This window comes from Manis javanica, chromosome 7 (genome assembly GCF_040802235.1).
Source record: "Manis javanica isolate MJ-LG chromosome 7, MJ_LKY, whole genome shotgun sequence".
In the NCBI taxonomy this organism is placed as follows: Eukaryota; Metazoa; Chordata; class Mammalia; order Pholidota; family Manidae; genus Manis; species Manis javanica.
In genome coordinates, this window is record NC_133162.1 from 52093686 (window position 1) to 52107074 (window position 13389).

The following is a 13389-nucleotide window of genomic DNA, read 5'->3' on the forward strand; positions in this document are numbered from 1 at the left end:
TAGTAACTACTAATATCATAGCATTGTAATAACAATATTTGGCCTTAAAAAATAAAAACTTGAGGTATCTGGGAAATATATTAACCTGAACTTCCTCATTTCCTGTTAATGACAGGTAAGTAAAATAGTAATGATATATTTCAAATTCTTTGCATTTTAAACAACAAACATCTGAGCCTCTATATTGAAATTTGCTTGTCCTGTAAGACCTCTGAATACCAAGGCAAAAACGCACAGCTAAAGGAGATAAATCATTAGGTTGCAGTCACAGAAAAAGCGGCAGGGGGCTTGAAACTAGTCACCACCTAGTTATGGGATTTATGATCATCAGTTCTTTTCTAGATAAAATACTAAATCTATGTACAGACATACCTCAGAGATACTACAGGTTTGGTTCCAGACCAGCACACTAAAGTAAATATTAGAATAAAACAAGTCAAATTATTTGTTTTGTTTTCCTAGTGCATATAAAAATTATGTTTACACTATACTGTAGTCTATTAAGTGTGCAATAGCATTTTGTATTAAAAAAAGTATCTTAAAAAATACTTCATTGCCGGCCCCACCCTCAGCAACTGCCCAGAGTCTCCTTCCAGCACGCAGCTGCCCGGGCCAGACCCAGAGGCTGCCGCCAGCACACAGCTGCCCGGTGCAGGCAGAGGAAGCTGGGGCAAGGTGTGGAGGGAGGGGTGCCATTCTCGCAGGAGAGCACTCCCGGTGTGCCTGCCTCTCCCCGCAGGGCTTTGGGCAGCCGTGAGGGCTTCCCTGCCGGTGGTGGCTTGGGGAATTGACCTGGACACTGCTCCTGGTGTGCAGGTAACTGACACAGGCAGCAGAGAAGGGCAAGGCAACCAGCAAGCAGGAAGGAACTTTGTTCTCCCAGCTGATACATGAGCCACCTGCCTGCAACTACCTCTTTCACCGTGAAAAGGCAGAAGAATTTGGTCCAGTCCAGAATTACCCAGACAACTCCTGAGAAAGGGCCTGGGGAGATATATATATATAACCAGTCTTCCTGAAAAAGAATTCAAAATAAAGATCATAACCATGCTGATGGACCTGCAGAGACATATGCAAGAGCTAAGGGATCAAGTCAGGAGGAAGAATACAGAAATAAAACAATCTGTGAAAGGACTTAACAGCAGACTGGATGAGGTGCAAGAGACTGTTAATGGAATAGAAATCAGAGAACAAGAATACAGAGAAGCTGAGGCTTTTTTAGAATACAGAGAGAGATAAAAGGATCTCCAGGAATTAAAGAATATTAAGAGAACTGTGTGACCAACCCAAATGGAGCAATATTCACATTATAGGGGTACCAGAATAAGAAGAGACAGAAAAAGGGATAGAAAGTGTCTTTAAAGAAATAATTTCTGAAAACTTCCCCAACCTGGGGGAGGAAATAGTCTCTCAGACCATGAAACCCCACAGATCTCCCAAAACAAGGGACCCAAAGAGGACAACACCAAGACATATAATAATTAAAAGGGCAAAGATCAAAGAACAGAGTATTAAAGGCAGCCAAAGAGAGAAAAAAGATAATCTATAAAGGAAAACCCATCAGGCTATCATCAGACTTCTCAATAGAAACCTTACAGGTTAGAAAGGAATGGCATGATATATTTAATGCAATGAAAAAGAAGGGCCTTGAACCAAGAATACTATATACAGCACAATTATCATTTAAATATGAAGGAGGGATTAAGCAATAACGAGACAAGCAAAAGTTAAGGGAATTTGCCTCCCACAAACCACCTCTACAGGATATTTTAAAGGGACTGCTCCAGATGGAAGCACTCCTAAGGCTAAACAGATGTCACCAGAGAAAATAAAATCACACCAAAGAAAGCAGACCAAACAAATACTAACTAAATGCAAAAAATAAAATTAACTATTCTCAAAAGCAGTCAAAGGAAACACAAAAGAGTACAGAATAAAACCCCTAACATATAAAGAATGGAGGAGGAGGAATATGAAGGGAGAGAAATAAAGAATCATCGGACTGTGTGTATAATAGCTTAATAAGCAAGTAAAGTTACACAGTTAGATAGTAAAAAGGTTACCTTTATACTTGAACCTTTGGTAATCACAAATCTTAAGCCTGCAATGGCAATAAGTACATATCTTTCAATAATCACCCTAAATGTAAATGGACTGAATGCACCAATTAAGACACAGAGTAATAGAATGGATAAAAAAGCAAGACCCATCTATATGCTGCTTCGAAGAGACTCACCTCAAACCCAAAGACATACACAGACTAAAAGTTAAGGGATGGAAAAAGATATTTCATGCAAATAATAGAGAGAAAAAAGCAGGTCTTGCAGTACTTGTATCAGACAAAACAGACTTCAAAACAAAGAAAGTAACAAGAGATAAAGAAGGACATTACATAATGATAAAGGGCTCAGTCCAACAAGAGGATATAACCATTATAAATATATATGCACTCAGTATGGGAGCACCAACATATGAGAAACAAATACTAACAGAATTAAAGGAGGAAATAGAATGCAATGCATTCATTTTAGGAGACTTGAACACACCACTCACTCCAAAGGACAGATCAACCAGACAGAAAATAAGTAAGGACACAGAGGCACTGAACAGCACCTAGAACAGATGGACCTAACAGACATCTACAGAACTCTACACCCAAAAGCAACAGGATACACATTCTTCTCAAGTGCACATGAAACATTCTCCAGAAGAGACCACATACTAGGCCACAAAAAGAGCCTCAGTAAATTCAAAACGATTAAAATTCTACCAACCAACTTCTCAGACCACAAAGGAATAAAACTAGAAATAAATTGTACAAAGAAAACAAAAGGCTCACAAACACGTGGAGGCTTAACAACATGCTCCTAAGTAATCAATGAATCAATGACCAAATTAAAATAGAGATTAAGCAATATATAGAGACAAATGACAGCAACAGCACAAAGCCCCAACTTCTGTGGGACGCAGTGAAGGCCATTCTAAGAGGAACGTATATAGCAATCCAGGTCTATTTAAAGAAGGAAGAACAATCCCAAATAAAGTCTAAAGTTACAATTATTGAAACTGGAAAAAGAAGAACAAATGAGGCCCAAAGTCAGCAGAAGGAGGGACATAATAAACATCAGAGAAGAAATAAATAAAATTGAGAAAAATAAAACAACAGAAAAAAAATCAGTGAAACCAAGAACAGGTTCTTTGAGAAAATAAACAAAATATATAACCCCCTAGCCAGACTTAGTAAGAGAAAAAGAGAATCTACACACATCAACAGAATCAGAAATGGGAAAGGAAAAATCGCAATGGGCCCCAGAGAAATATGAAGAATTATAAGAGAATACTATGAGAATCTATATGCTAACGAGCTGGGAAACCTAGAAGATATGGACAACTTCCTAGAAAAATACAACCTTCCAAGACTGACCAAGGAAGAAACAGAAAATCTAAACAGACCAATTACCAGCAATGACATCGAAGTGGTTATCAAAAAACTACCCTAGAATAAAACCCCTGGGACAGATGGATTCATCGCTGGATTTTATCGGACATATAGAGAAGACATAATACCCATTCTCCTTAAAGTTTTCCAAAATATAGAAAAGGAGGGAATACTTCCAAACTCATTCTATGAAGCCAGCTTCACTCTAATACCAAAACAAGGCAAAGACCCCACCAAAAGAGAAAACTACAGACCAATATCCCTGATGAACATAGATGCAAATTATTCAACAAAATATCTGCAAACCGAATTCAAAAATACATCGAGAGGATCATGCACCATGGTCAACTGGGATTCATCCCAGGGACGCAAGGATGGTACAACATTGGAAAATCCATCAATATCATCTACCACATCAACAAAAAGAAGGACAAAAACCACATAATCATCTCCATAGATGCTGAAAAAGCATTCAACAAAATTCAACATCCATTCATGATAAAAACTCTCAACAAAATGGGTATACAGTGCAAGTACCTCAACGTAATAAAGGCCATATATGACAAACCCACACCAACATCATACTTAACAGTGAAAAGCTGAAAGCTTTTCCTCTAAGAATGGGAAAAAGACAGGGATGCTCACTCTCCAAACTGTTATTCGACATAGTACTGGAGATCCTAGCCACAGCAATCAGACAAAACAAAGAAATACAAGGCATTCAAATTGATAAAGAAGAAGTCAAACTGTCACTTTTTGCAGATGACATGATATTGCACATAAACACCCTAAAGACTCCACTCCAAAAATACTAGAACTAATATCTGAAATCAGAAAAGTTGCAGGATACAAAATTAATACATAGAAATATGTTGCATTCTTTTACAGTAACAATGAACCAGCAGAAAGAGAAATCAGGAAAACAATTCCATTCACAATTGCATCAAAAAGAATAAAATACCTAGGAATAAACCTAACCAAGGAAGTGATAGACCTATGCCCTAAAAACTGCAAGACACTCTTAAGAGAAATTAAAAAGGACACTAACAAATGGAAACTCATCCCATGCTCTTGGCTAGGAAGAACTAATATTGTCAAAATGGCCATCCTGCCTAAAGCAATATACAGATTCAATGCAATACCTGTCAAAATACCAACAGCATTCTTCAACGAACTGGAACAAATAGTTTTAAAATTCATATGGAACCACCAAAGACCCTGAATAGCCAAAGCAATCCTGAGAAGGAAGAATAAAGCAGGGGGGATCTTGCTTCCCATCTTCAAGCTCTACTACAAAGCCAGAGTAATTAAGACAATTTGATACTGGCACAAGAATAGACCCACAGACCAGTGGAACAGCATAGAGAGTCCAGATATTAAGCTAAACACATATGGTCAATTAATATATGATAAAGGAGCCATGGACATACAATGGAGAAATGACAGTCTCTTCAACAGCTGGTGTTGGCAAAACTGGACAGCTACATGTAAGAGAATGAAACTGGATAATTGTCTAATCCCATACACAAAAGTAAATTCAGAATGGATCAAAGATCTGAATGTAAGTCATGAAACCATAAAACTCTTAGAAAAAAATGTAGGCAAAAATCTCTTGGACATAAACATGAGTGACTTCTTCATGAACTTATCTCCCTGGGCAAGGGAAACAAAAGCAACAAACAGCAAAGGACTCCACCAAGAGAACAAAAAGGCATCCTACAGTATGGGAGAATATATTCATAAATGACAGATCCAATAAAAGGTTGATATCCAAAATATGTAAAGAGCTCTTGCACCTCAACAAACAGAAAGCAAATAATCCATTTAAAAAATGGTCAGAGGAGCTGAACAAACAGTTCTCCAAAGAAGAAATTCAGATGGCCAAAAGACACATGAAAAGATGTTCCACATCGCTAGTCATCAGAGAAATGCAAATTAAAACCACAATGAGATATCACCTCACACCAGTAAGGATCACCATCATTGAAAAGACAAACAACAACAAATGTTGGGGAGGTTGTGGAGAAAGGGGAACCCTCCTACACTGCTGGTGGGAATGTAAATTAGTTCAACCATTGTGGAAAGTAGTATGGAGGTTCCTCAAAAAAACTCAAAATAGAAATTCCATTTGACCCAGGAATTCCACTCCTAGGAATTTTCCCTAAGAATGCAGGATCCCAGTTTAAAAAAGACATATGCACCCCTATATTTATCGTAGCACTGTTTACAATAGCCAAGAAATGGAAGCAACCTAAGTGTCTGTCAGTAGATGAATGGATAAAGATGTCGTACATATACACAATGGAATATTATTCAGCCATAAGAAGAAAACAAATCCTACCATTTGCAACAACATGGATGGAGCTAGAGGGTATTATGCTCAGTGAAATAAACCAGGTGGAGAAAGACAACTAAGAAATGATTTCATTCCTCTGTGGAATATAAGAACAAAGAAAAAACTGAAGGAGCAAAACAGCAGCAGACTCACAGAACCCAAGAATGGACTAACAGTTACCAAATGGAAAGGGACTGGAGAGGATGGGAGGGAAAGGAGGAATAAGTGGTGGGGGGGAGGAAGGGGGCATTATGATTAGTATGTATAATGTGTGTGGGGGGCACAGGGAGGGCTGTACAACATAGAGAAGACAAGTAGTGATTCTACAGCATCTTACTATGCTGATGGACAATGACTGTAATGGGGTATGTGGGGGGGACTTGGTGATGTGGTGAGCCTAGTAAACATAATGTTCCTCATGTAATTGTAGATTAATGATACCAAAAAAAATAGAATTATGTCGCAAAAAAAACTTCATTATTCAAAAATACTAACCATCATCTGAACTTTAAAGAAGTCATAATCACAGATCTTAAAGAAAACCATAAATAACAAAAGTAGTGCTAATGCAAAAGTTTGAAATCTTACTTAAATTAAAAAATTGTGACGCAGGTACACAAAGTGAACAAACAGAAAAAGGCTCTGATAGACTTACTTGACAAAGCGTTTCCACAAACCTTCCATTTGTAAAAAAAAAAAAAAAATCTAGTATCTGCTAAGCACATTAAAGTGAAGTGCAATAAAATGAGGTATGTCTATATAGCAATACAATTTAAATCTTTAGATTTAGGCTATGAGAATGTCAATATGATAAAGAATATGTTTTGGTTCTAGTTATCTCTTTATGAAACAAGCAACTCCTTGGAATTCTCTGAAATGTTTTTGTTCACATCATCATATTAATACCACATTTTTTACCTTTGTATTAAATTTCACTCCTAAGCCACTAATTGTAGGGTTGGCTTTATTCAGTGTTTTAGGAGTAGCTGTGTGTGTGTGTGTGTGTGCTTGTGCTTGTAAGAGAGAAAGGGTAAGAGAGTTTACATTGTCTGTGGCCAAAGTAAGAACTATGTACTGCTTTAAAAGAAATATCAATAATATTCATGCCAACACAGTAGTTAAAGGAAGAGGAAGCCTAGTACTAGCTATACAAGCAAGCTAGAGAAAGTAAAGCCAAATATAATTTGGCTGAAAGAAGGAAAGATGACAGGAACAATGAAGCTAGTGAGTGTCCAATACTGAGAACATTTAATGTTTCATTATTATCATGTGGATTTCCTGTAAATTCTTCAAGACCTAAATTAACTCACATTCACACATGTCAGTCAAGGACCTGATTCTAATACATAAGTTCTGATTGTTTCCTTAAGTTCATTTCTCCTTACTTTATCAGTAATTTTGAATTTACATGAGAAGGTTTATACTTCCTTTGTTAGTTTTAATTTATATTTCATACTGTTCTCAGTATATATTTTTGGTGTTGACTCTTAGAAATCCATAGGCTTTCTTGAGCGAGTGACTGTTAAATTGTATGCACAGGCTTACAGTAATCATATCTTTTATTTCATAGCATCCTAGAATCATTGGTTTATGCAAGGATTTTCTTTTCACCACCACGCCCTTTCTTCCCTCATCTCCATGCCCAGTACCGGTCCAAATTGTGACACCTTATGAATTTGGCATGTGTATTTGAATATCCACTTATCTTTGTAAAATTCATACTGTTATTTTGTATTTCAAATTAATGTTTATAATTTATATAACTATTATTCTATGGAATAATGTTCCTAGTTTTTCACTACATACTGTATTTTTAAGATCTATCTGCACTGCAGTATGGACATGTAGTTTGGTGCTTCTCATAGCTGAGTAATATCCCATAGTAATCATGCTACACAAGTTACTTATCCATTATCCTGGTATAGTTCCCTAGATTACTTTCAGCTCTCCCTCCCCACTCCTGCCCCACTACCATCATTATGAACTATGCTTGGGTAAATATTTTCATATATCAGTCCTCTGTAAAAAATTTGTTTAAAGATCATAGACTGTTTCAGAGTTTAACACTTTCATCACCAAGGACCCTACATTGAAAGAGGTTATGGATTTTGTAGACTTCATGCAAAAGAGAGAAATCATCACATTACAGAAAAGTAGTTAGTAGCAAAGGCAGGACCAAGACTAATTCTCTCAACTGTCAGACTGCATGCTCTGGCTCACTTAACATATTTACTAGGTATATAAGATACATTCCTTTAAAATTAAGTATTTTTTATCACATGGGTGTTGAAGTGGCTTATTCAGACAAATTCAATATACTATCCTAGAAATCGTAAGTTCTGAAAATGTTACTATATTCTACTATCTGTTAAAAAGGATAAAATCATTAAAGGAAATATATTGGCAGTCTGGTACATAGCAGGCTGTGGTTATGTAATGTATTTAAAACTAAAATGTGAAATAACCCAGACTCTACCTCCGACCAGCTGTGTGGTTTGTTATTTTTGTTAAGAAAGCTTCCAACATTATTTGAATCTGGTATATTTGGGGAAATGTTCTGTGCTTCTGAGCTCCACCACTGAGGAATGGCCTCATTTGTCATTTTCCATCTTATGCACTAGGCCCTCTACAGAGCATTTGAACAGTCATTTTTAGAATCACTGGTGGGAGGCTGGAGTGATAGCATGCGAATAGCTGTATCTCCTTGCTCAGTTTGCTTTACTTCTATGAGTCCCTGTTTCCTCATGTGAAAACAAGGGAGAATCTGGCATGTGGCAGGCAATAACTAAATGGTATCATATATTTTTATCCTTATTTTTAGTTTATGTCTATGTGTTCCAATACACATAACAAATGTGCTTTCCATCTTTTGGTAGGACATTAAAATGAAATAGAGATGCCTTTACTTTCCATATTATACAGCTTTTTATTACAGTCAGTGTAACAATGTGGATAATGTGTGCAGAGGTGGGTTTACCATGAAGCTGATAAAGCCACAAATGCTGACTGATGCTGGGAGTTCTGTAGTGTTCTTGGTGGGTAAGGGAAGACAGACTGCTTAGAAACATTGCTATATGTGTGTCTGGTAAATTGCCTAAGGAGATCTCAGAAGAAAGGGACTGGGATCTCTAAATCTTCAGTAATTTGTTGTGATGTTTTTTTTTTTCTAAATAGGTATTCTTCTTTTATGCTGAATTATATATTTGTAATTGTGTGTCCTTTTTTTAAAAAATAAAAGTCCTCCCCCCAATGGAATTACTTTAGATTCCACAAAACCTGGATTTTCCTTCAATGTATGTTTAATGTTGTAATCTAACAATAAGAGAAAGGCATGTAAATAAATCTCAGTTCACCTTAAAGAGTTATCTGGAGCAAAAAGGGTTCCCTAAGTTGAATCTTTGGACAAGTCACTCTTCTTCTGTCTGGACCTTAGTTCTCTCATCATAAAATGTGCAGATTTACTGTCTCCATAAGATCCCTTCCAACTCAGAAAATCCTGACTTCATATCTATCTTGCCATACTTCCAATATTATTTTTCAATAAAAAATATTTTAAAGAAAGTTCATAGTAAATCTTCATTTAAAAAATTTTAAGTCTTCAGTACTGTAAATAATCATATCCACCCTCCAACTAGGAATTTATTTTGTAAATATAAGTGAATGAATATAGTTCTTAAAATAAATCTCACTCATTATAGCATGTCACTGTAAAATTCATTTGCTTAAAAAGAGCTGAAACATTTCATCTGGTGGTACTAGTTCTAACTGACCAAACTAAAACTACATACTGATTTTCATTTAAATCACTACTCAAAATAATCCATTCTGAAAGAGGAAGTGGTATTTTTATAGTCCCAATGAGACCAACTAAAATCTCTTTGAAAACCAAGTTGTTTGAGAAAGAATGAACAAAATAGATGAGACATTTATGAGGAATCAATAACAGTTGTTTTCTTTTGAGCTTAGATAGTTGACAAAATCTGAGAAGACTTTAAAAGTAAAAAAACCTGATAATCCAGTTTAGTCCTCAAACACAAGAACAAAAATAAAAGTGGTGAATTCCATAACACTGCTTATTGGGCACAGAGGGTAGGTTGTTGGAAATAATGGCCAAACAGGTATGATGGAGTTGGGATTTTTGACTGGGAAGGGACCTTATGGAGCCAGTCAGATTTACATTTTTTAATATGAAAAAGCTGAGGACCAGACAGAAGTGTGCCCTGCACAAAACCACAGACACAGTTAAGGTAAAACTGAAGCCCGAGTCTGTTCCCACAAGTCTGAGGCAGTTTCTCCTTTAACAACCTGAGTTCGCAGAATCATTTGAGTGCCCTCATACTTGGGTCTCCAACTGGAAAACGTGGAGGAGTTTTTGTTCTACCCAATACTAAGTTTTATGATAAATTTACAGTAATTAAGGTAGTAGGTATTGGTGCAAAGCTGGACAGAGACTGATGGAACACAACGGAGTACCTAGAAATTAGACCCACACACATAAGGAATCTTGGTTCATGAAAGTGGTATATTTATAGAGGATAACAATGGCCACTCAATAGTGCTTGAATAAATGGTTATCCATATTAAAAAAAGAAACTGGATCACAACTTCAATTTATAATCACACATAAACACACAAAAAAGCAATTCCAGGTCTACAAAATGTAAAAAAAAAAAAAAAAAGCTTTAAAATGTTTAGAAGAAAAATAAGAGAATGTCTTTATGATAGGGAAAGATTCCTTAAATCAAAAAATCACAAAGCATAAAGAAACATATGTGTTAATACAATCACATTTTAAAAATGCACACTTTAAAAAAAAGACATAATATATTTACTTGGAAAAATTTATTGAATTATTAAAGAATTTGTGTACTCTCTTTGTGTTTACTGTACTTTAATCTTTTAGTTTACCAAAAACAAAACAGTATATTAAAATGGAAGGGGTAGGATATACCTTGGGTAAAGATAATTTTAACACCTATGATCAAGATTATTATTTAGAATGTGTAAATTACTTCCTCAAATCTAGGGTAAAAGATGAATACTCAAATAGAGAACTGTGCAAAATATGAACAGGCAAGTCATAGAAAAGGAATCCTGAATGGCCAATGAACATGAAAAGATGTCAAACTCACTGTTTACATGTAAATGAAAATGAAATCAATGAGAAAATATTTTATACTCATTTAATTATCAAGCTTTAATATGTTTATTAAGACCAAAAATTGATAACTATTTAGAATGCCAGAAATTTTTGCATATTGCTGGTAGGCATAAAAAATTGGTAAAAATTACTTAGGAAGTTTTGGAAATATCCATTCAGTTGTACACAAATGCCATAATCCAGCAACACTACTCTAAGTAAATACCAAAGAGAAATTCTTTTACATGCTCAGAGGAGATGTACAAAAATAGTCAAAGAAGCATTGTTTATAATAACAAAAATTTTAACAACCTAAAAGTCTAAACAACAAAAGAATAGATTAATAAGGTATAGTATAATCAAGCAATAGAATACTATATGGCTATGAAGATAAATGAACTAGAGCTTCATCAACATGGAAGAACCTCATAAAAATAATGTTAAATTGAAAAGATAAATTTACAGAAGGGTGCTTACAATATGATCCTGGGTCATAGCCTGAATGTGTCTTCACTCAGAGTTTACCAAACTCTTTGTAGAGATAGGAGGCCAAGTCTCATCTTGGCTGATCCCCAGCTCTCAGGAACATGTCCAAGCATAACATATATATGGGGGAAATAAGTGTCCTTAGCTGACCCAAGCAGGAAAAAAAGAAATGGAACTTCACCTGCACATGACCCAAGAAAGCCAAGTAGAGGTAAGCATAGGGCCAGGCTCACCAAACAATTTTAGGTAGAAAATAAAATGTCATATATGCCTATTAGTCACGTACAGTTGTCATCTTGGGAACTCCCTTTACCATCATCCTGAGTCCTTCCTCTTTCCCCTAAATTGTGTATCCTGTTTTTTGTATCCTATGTCTTCCTCTTTCTTCATTTGTTCACTTGTTTTGTTGGAATATATCATCTCCCAACTTTCTAAGAAAGTATTTTTGGAAGATGAATGTTTTCAGCCTGAAAATGTCTTACCTTGACACTTGGTTAATAGTTTGGCTAGACATAAAATTCTAGTTTAGAAATCATTGCCTTCATAATTTTGAAGGCGTTTCTCCATTGTCCTCTAGCTTCCAGCATTGTTTCCTGGTATGAATTTCTTTTAATCCATCATGCTGAGAATTCATTTGGCCCTTTCAATTTGAAAAACTCAAGTCTTTCAGCTCTGATAAATGCTTTTTGAATTACTTTGTTTATAATTTCCTTTCCTCCATTTCCTCTTTCACTGCTACTTCTTTTATTCAGATTTTAAAATTCTATCCCTGGTTCTTTATTTTCTTCATATTCTCTCCCTTTCTGTCTCTTTTTCATTTGTTTATTTTTTTGCTCTGGAATAATTGTGCAAATTAATCTTTTACCCCTTCTGTTGCATTTTCTTTCCAACAAACTCCATTTGTTTTCTCTTAATGTTGCCATTTTAGAGATTTCTATTCCTGTTCCATGGATGCAACATCTCCTAACTCTCAAAAAAATAATAATGATAATTTCCTTAAAAAAAATTTTTTCTGCCTACCTGCCATTTCCTCCAAGATGTTTTTTCTCATTTGTTTATTTTAGTTTCTAGCTTTTATGTGAGACATTTATCGTGGGTATCTGATAATCCTTGGTTCTCTGCTTGTTTAAAGGTGATGTGGGTGGTGGGGGAAGAGAGCTGAATAGAAATTTTGAGCATATGGGTAAAGCTTCCCTGTGGGGAGGGACTTCCATGTGGGGTGATGTGGCTGGACTTGCTGTAGAGAAACCTCTGATGTAGTATCTTTAGGTATTTCCTTCATGCATCAGATTTCCCCAGGGATATCTCTTTCACTCTCCTGCCTGCAGGGGAAACCTGAATAGCTAATATTTGGGGAGCTGAGTGAGAGAAGAGAGCTAGGGGATTTTAGCTATCAATATGTACATTTACTTAATCTATCCCCTTCTTTCAAGTATGCTATCCACACTCTCAATCAATTGTGTCTGGTTTTCTCAAGTTCAGAGACCGTTTTATAAGAAGTGTTCACACTTCTGCTGTGGTGGTAATGAAGGACCTAGGGATCTGAATGCTTCTTACCAACTCTCTTTAACTTTCAATCAGTACTCTTAGTTTAGACCCTGCTTCTCCTTTTCCTACCCACTCTGCCTCCCTGATGCCACTACTTTTTAGGTTTTTCAGGATTGTGTAGCATAAATCCAATTGGTTGTCGTATTCACCCAATATCACTTTTGAATTTGGCTCTCTCAAGTTTGCTAAATCAATTCCCACTTGTGCATCTACTTTTCAGCTGCTTAAGTGTTATTGCATGTTGGCATGTGAAACAAAATACAAACTAAGCCTGGTCATTTATGTGTGGTTTGTAGGTGGGTTCTCAGTGTTATTTGGGGGAGACAGTCATAGTCTCCTTATCATTGTAGGTTTATGCCCTTAATTAAAAATTCCTTTATGTGTAGCTTAAGCAGTAGTTCAGGAGGGACTGAAATTATGTGTGTATTCAAGCTACTACCT